The sequence below is a fragment of the Saccostrea echinata genome, unplaced genomic scaffold (assembly GCF_033153115.1).
Source record: "Saccostrea echinata isolate AGI-Se365-2 ecotype Australia unplaced genomic scaffold, CSIRO_AGI_Sech_v1 ptg000022l, whole genome shotgun sequence".
In the NCBI taxonomy this organism is placed as follows: domain Eukaryota; kingdom Metazoa; phylum Mollusca; class Bivalvia; order Ostreida; family Ostreidae; genus Saccostrea; species Saccostrea echinata.
This window is the reverse complement of record NW_026889771.1, coordinates 6,891,873-6,898,858: the sequence shown is the minus strand read 5'-3', so window position 1 is coordinate 6,898,858 and position 6,986 is coordinate 6,891,873.

The following is a 6,986-nucleotide window of genomic DNA, read 5'->3' as shown; positions in this document are numbered from 1 at the left end:
TTCATACTTGTATTTTTCCCCTGATGCCTGCTGTAAATTTTGACTTACTACATAAGTTTCGTCCATATATTGTTTTAGTGTTGTGTCCTCTACCAAATTTAGAAATATATATGACAGTTTTTAAATTGAACAAATTCTAAATTTGGTAGAGGGCAGTAGCATTATACCTTGTCAAATGAATTTATCATGTTGCTATTTAAAGATTATACCATTGTTCAGTATACCAAATATATATTTGTACAATTTGTTTCTGTGATGTAAAAATGAGATATTTTATATAAAAAAATATATCATATTCAAACCTTTATCAGTGTTTACTCGAATATAATGGAAAAGAGATCCATGTGAAATTTTGATTTTTAGAAAACTGACTTGAGTAATGTCACCCCATTGACCATTGTCATCCATCGTTGGGCGCTTCCCGTCGCAACGTATAAATATTTACCGCATCTTTATCTATGATTACTTCTATTTCATTTCAATATACAGTATTTACAGGTTAAAGGGAGTAAAATTTGTAAATTCTTTGGTCCTCAATCAACTGTACAGCATCTTTACAGTGGAAATAAACACAATTAACTTCTAAACTAATTAGATCTCGCTTTTTAAAACAATCTGTATCAAAAGATTTTCAAGTACCGGTAGTGTCAAATGGTTATTGTTTCCTGGCTATTTCAGTAATGTGATATACTGATTTTACAATATTTCACATACTTTATATGAATAAATTCAAAGACAGATCTAAATGTAAATATAATACGTCTTTCTTTGTTTATACGTGGATAAACGGTTTCAATCATTGCGGGAAAAAGTACACTACCACACTTAGGCAAGTTACGTATTTATCTGCAGTGTTGCAATTGTTAACACCTATATCAATAAACCAGAAATTTGGTTGTTTGTATGGGAATTAATGTTGCAGCTGTTGCAGAAAAAAAGCGGATTATCTTAAGTATTTATACCCCACGCAACAAGTTGCGTGAGGTATAATGTTTTTGACCCGTCCGTCAGTCAGTCAGTCAGTCAGTGTGTCAGTCAGTCAGTCAGTCCGTCAGTCCTGTTTTTTTGTCAGCGCAACTCCTCATAAACCGCTGCACAGAATTTCGTCAAACTTTGCAGATATTTAGGACACAATGTGTAGATGTGCATATTACCAGGAAATTCCGATTCCTTTATTTTTTCTCGGAATTTCGGCACTTTTCAACTTAGATTTTTGGCCATATCTTGAATATGGAGATGAACAGTTTGTCAGCGCAACTCCTCATAAACCAATGCACAGAATTTGGTCAAACTTTGCAGATATTTAGCACACAATGTATAGATGTGCATATTACCAGGAAATTCTGATTCCTTTATATTTTCTTGGAATTTCGGCACTTTTCAACTTAGATTTTTGGCCATATCTTGAATATAAAGATGAACAGTTTGTCAGCACACCTCCTCTTAAACCGCTGCACAGAATTTGGTCAAACTTTGCAGATATTTAGAACACAATGTGTAGATGTGCATATTACCAGGAAATTCCGATTCCATTATTTTTCTGGGAATTTCAGCACTTTTCAACTTAGATTTTTGGCCATATCTTGAATATAGAGATGAACAGTTTGTCAGTGCAACTCCTCTTAAACCGCTGCACAGAATTTGGTCAAACTTTGCAGATATTTAGTACACAGTGTGTAGATGTGCATATTACCAGGAAATTCCGATTCCGTATTTTTCTGGGAATTTCGGCACTTTTCAACTTAGGTTTTTGGCCATATCTTGAATATAGAGGTGAACAGTTTGTCAGCACAACTCCTATTAAACCGCTGCATAGAATTTGGTCAAACTTTGCAGATATTTAGCACACAATGTATAGATGTGCATATTACCAGGAAATTCCGATTCCTTTATATTTTCTGGGAATTTCGGCACTTTTCAACTTAGATTTTTGGCCATATCTTGAATATAAAGACGAACAGTTTGTCTGCGCAACTCCTCTTAAACCGCTGCACAGAATTTGGTCAATCTCTGCAGATATTTAGTACACAGTGTGTAGATGTGCATATTACCAGGAAATTCTGATTCCATTATTTTTTCTGGGAATTTCGGCACTTTTCAACTTAGGTTTTTGGCCATATCTTGAATATAGAGGTGAACAGTTTGTCAGCACAACTCCTCTTAAACCGCTGCACAGAATTTGGACAAACTTTGCAGATATTTAGTACACAGTGTGTAGATGTGCATATTACCAGGAAATTCCGATTCCATTATTTTTGCCTTAAGAGTTTTGCCTTTTATTGAAGAAACTTTCCAGCTAGGTAATAAGAAACTCCACTGGAATCAGCTTTTTATAATGAAATTCTATGTGAAATATTTTATGACCTTAAAATACCCCTATTGATTTTGAGATCAAAATATTAATGGTTTAACACAAACACACACTCACACACACACCATCTTCGATAGTTCTCCCCCCCCCCCCCTTCAAATTGGTGTGCTTTGCCTTAAATAATTTCATAAGTACAGTATATAAACAGATTCATATGACTACATCATAATTTTGTTTCCATCAATTATTTAAATGTGTAAACTGTCATGTGTTGGACATGGACTTACACTCATTAACAAATCGAAATCACTGAGGAATTTAAATAACAGTTTGTCAGCATAATTCCGGCACTGAATTTCCTGAAACTTTGTAGGTATTTCAGAATAATGTATAGATTTGTATATTACCAAGAAATTTTGATTCCATTATTTATCTAGAAACTTCAGCCCAGTTAAATTTGTAACATACAAAGATTTGAATGTCCTTATATGCAAGAAGTTTTGATGTGATGATTTTTTGCAAGTAGTGCCCCTTTTTTGAATTATACTGTGTATTTAAAATGCACTGTGCCATTCATTACGTGTTGCATTGTCGAGTTTTGGGGAAGCGTGGGGTATGTGAGCTTGCTCACTTTTTCTTTCATTTTTTCTGCAATAGTTGCAACGTTTATCCCTACTAACAATAAAAGAGAGACATTTTATTTTTTATATTTATGTCTTTATAAATAATCTTATAAAGTAGTATTAAATACAGCAGATATGTACATCATTGTATGTTTCTTTAATGAAATAGCCACTTGCATGCTCAATAAACCTATAGTTCCAGTGCTTGATTAACGATGTTGAAGTATTGATAAACATCCGCGGTTTTCTTAAGAAATAAATGAAATAATATTATTGGATGTAAAAATACACATTAACACATTTAAATGCAGAATAAATACGATCTCTTTTTGTCTGTTATGTACACGTGTTGTCCCTGGTTATCATCTATGCAGTTTAATGATAATTATAAATCAATTCTTGGCATTGTTTTATAACTATAACCTCTAGTTTGTGAAAAGGATAATTCATCTCTAAGTATAGCAAAGGAAAACATTTACTTTGATTAATTGTGATCTCAGATTAGACATTATATACATGTACTACTTTTTAGGGTTTTCCATCTGGCCCCATGACCATAAACTGAGAACAGACTTAAGTAAAAATTTAAAATCGGTATAACTTTTGATAATGACACAACATTTTCACGTCATGTATCAATTAAAACTTTATACAAATATGCAAATTTTCGTGCACATATATTAAATAAAAGTCAGGATATTCAAAATAAAAATTTTGACTTAAGTCTGTTCTCAGTTTATGGTCTTGAGGCCTGGCTGAAATGTAGAGCGTAAACTTGACCAAAACAAAAAGGGGGGGTCAGGAAATGAGAGTTATATCTCTTGTAGTGCTGAATCGCATTACTTCTCTGAGAAAAGGCCCACAACACCTCGGAGTTTTGGACGGTTTTTGCATAATGTTATTTTTGAAGACTATCTACAATATATTTAACGCCATAAAAACCCAGATGCATTCAATACACAAAAATATTGCTTCAACTGTTGATAGCATTCATAGAATCTGTGTTTTGAAGTGAATTCCCGTACAAAGGGGGGGGGGGGGGGTTAGCCCCCCTCTCCACTTTTTTTGCAAAGATAGACATAATATATGCTTTGAAAATTAGAGTTTATCCCCCTCAAACTTTTTTTTTTGGGGGGGGTTAGCCCCGACCCTCACTTTTTATTTGCTTCCGACGCCCATGACTAGTAAATCATGGGGAAATTTTTCCTTACGTGCATTAGAGGAACGAGATACCTGTCTGCCCATACTGTTTATTTTTAGATCGAAGGTCTCATAGTTTAAGAAGACTCTAAAAATGTCCCTCAGATTGAATTGATTAAGTAATATCTTTTGTAGCTCTGCTGGTGGAAGTCCAGAAGAGCTTATGCGATGGTATACAATTTGCCACAAACCATCAAAGACACACCCTTAATTTTTTTTCTCAGTTTTTGCAGTTTATATTTTCACTTGTTTAATTCAAAAAAAAAAAAGGCACAGAAATTTAAGTCATGCGTAGACAGAAGTTGTGCAGTGTTTACTTACATATTTAGGATATTTGTTAACATCTATTCATCGTTCCGTAGGATATTATTTAAAGCTTAATATCTTACAGACATTTAATATATCTATTGAAAAAATATTTACCAAGTGTTTACAATTAAGATTTTGGTTAATATAAATTATTATTATACACATTTAATGCAGAATAAGCATGATAACTTTTCGTCTCTGTTGTGCACGTGTTATCTGGTTATCATTCAACTTAATCTTGTAACGGCGCCCATCGTAATTATTAATCTTTAATATTCACGTCATTGGTTTTATACTTTTATGCAATTGACCTTCAGAAATATGATCAGATTAGATATTGTATAAAAAATTTTCAGAAGCCTTTTTTGTCTTCAAAACTTCCATCCGCTAAAGTTTAGAGAAAGTACAATACACCCCACGCTCATCAATTTTAGTCCAGAGTTATCTCTCTTACACTTGATGAACCACATTGTTTCCCTGGAGGGATTTGAAGAGTGTTTAAATATATTCTAAATTTTGAAAAAATCCTTAACTTGGTCATTCTATAAAAACAATCATACTTCGTCTATTGAATGAATTAATAGAATGTGTGTGTAATTGTTTTCGGGGTATTTTTTATTTTCCAAGATTGATTTCAATAAAATTTGGTACAGTAGTATATTACGATGAGATGCTTTAAATCGTCCTCTCTCGCAGAATAATAAAGTACAGGTGTCCCAGAAAATATGATACCATTTCATAATTATGTATAACATAATGTAATGAATATTGAATTACAACAAATGCACTTTAAACATTGCATATTCAGTCCAATTTTATTTACACAATTTGGTGAACATTGAAAGGAACACGACAAAATAAGTTCACTTTGAAAAATCAATTTTGCATGAAATGCAATTTTTAGCAAATTTTAAATGTAATTTTGTGACTAAATAATTCCAACTATGTGAAATTTTTTACTGGTATATTTTGTTGCTAAAAATGTATTTACTCTGATATATAATGAGACAGAAATAATGTGATATTCAAAGAAATTGGTCAAGACATGTTTTTGACAATTAATTCAAATGGTAACATATATTTTGAGACACCCTGTATATTACTGTCTAGTGCAGATATGTCATTTATTCAAAAAAAAAAATAAAAATAAATAAAAAAAAATAAAAATAAAAATAAAGTCTTGTGCAAATAAGTCATTTTTTTCAAGGAATAAAGATGACAGAACTTTCATCGAAATATTATGTACTTATGTCTACATAATGACGAAAATAGTAGTTGATTGTTGTCAATAATTTGCGTGCAACGAATGATAAGATGCTAAGTAATGAACAAGTATTTTCGCTGGAATGCTGATAAGCAAGGAAATTTATTTATAATATAAGTTTCAACATTTATTTCTTGGTTTATGAAGAGTATGACATTTATTTAAAAGACTGAAAAACGAAAAATTGACTAAAGAATTCACAGTCAAATTGTCGTTTTTTGATTCATAAGATCCGTGCACACATCTAGGGCATTTTATCCAGAATGCATCCCAAGACAGAATTCACAGTTTCAGGAAGAGGAAAGAAAAAACTTTCTTACCCCCCCCCAAAAAAAACCCCCCAATATAAATCATGTATTTCGTGGAATTTGTCTTTTATGACAGCGCAGCCATATGGGACCAGACTAAAAAAAAAAGAATAATATTTCACAAATCGGTATCGTGTAATTTCCTTGAATAACAAAGATCTGTTATAACTTCTAACCTTGAAACTGCGTCTGCACTATTTAAAAGTTATTGACATTCTTGCCTGAAAACGAGTCAAAAACAACGTTTTTCCTATATAATTCATTAGAATAACGTCGAAAATGTTACTACAACAAGGGCATGTTTGGGATTTAATTACACAAAAACGATGCAGACGAATTTTATAAAATTTTCAGAAAATGTAAAACAAAAGTAGGGGACTCATATACATGTAATTAATTTTCAAGATATGTTTTGGGGCAATTTTAAAAGGGCTGCGACCTACGTTAGAGAGAATTTTATTAAAAGAGAGAATTTCAGTGGTGTTTTCTGATAACGATGATTCAGTTCTCAGTAAGTCTCTTGCATCACAGAAAAATTAATTTTCAACAAAATATTGATATGTTGATAATGATAATGAACAGTCTGATGTGGTATTGACTTTCGGCATGCGTTAAAAATGTAAAACAGCAATGTTGAATGCATTTATTTTTAAAGTTATATTAGGCACTGTCAGTGTTAAAAAAAATTGAAAGCTTATATGATGTGAAAATTTATATACAATTTGTTGAAGTTCATACGTGGAAATTTTAACATTCTATTGTTAAAAAAAAAAAGACTATGTCGAAATCCAAAGGACATTAGACACCTCTCTTTAAAAGGTCTGAAAATCTGTCAAGGAAGGATAAATCCGATTGTCAACGGATTAATGTTGGAGTTACTTTCCTTTAAGTCCAAGAAAAGTAGTACATAAATTATCAGAATAGTATGCTTAATGTCCGAGTGCTGAAATTCCTTTGTGATCATGTCTGTG